Genomic DNA, 263 nt, shown 5'->3' with positions numbered 1-263 from the left:
CCTTTATATTTTATTTGGCCATTTATCCAACCAATCAAGTCTCATGCAACCCACGTTTCACTTTCCTCATTTGACCACTAAATGCACCAATAAAATTACAAGCAAATAAACTTAATTTTATTTTTTCTTTTTTTTCACATGGTGGGGGTCCCACATGTCCCCCACTAACTTCTCCTTTTTGCATGCTATGATTTGCATGTAATAGTGCATTCACATGTATATTTCACATTCCATATAATTTAACCTTCCTTGTTTAGTAAATT

Source organism: Theobroma umbraticum, unplaced genomic scaffold (genome assembly GCF_002168275.2).
Source record: "Theobroma umbraticum cultivar Fairchild unplaced genomic scaffold, ASM216827v3 scaffold_81.0, whole genome shotgun sequence".
NCBI classification, from domain to species: Eukaryota; Viridiplantae; Streptophyta; class Magnoliopsida; order Malvales; family Malvaceae; genus Theobroma; species Theobroma umbraticum.
This window is presented reverse-complemented; position numbering follows the sequence as displayed.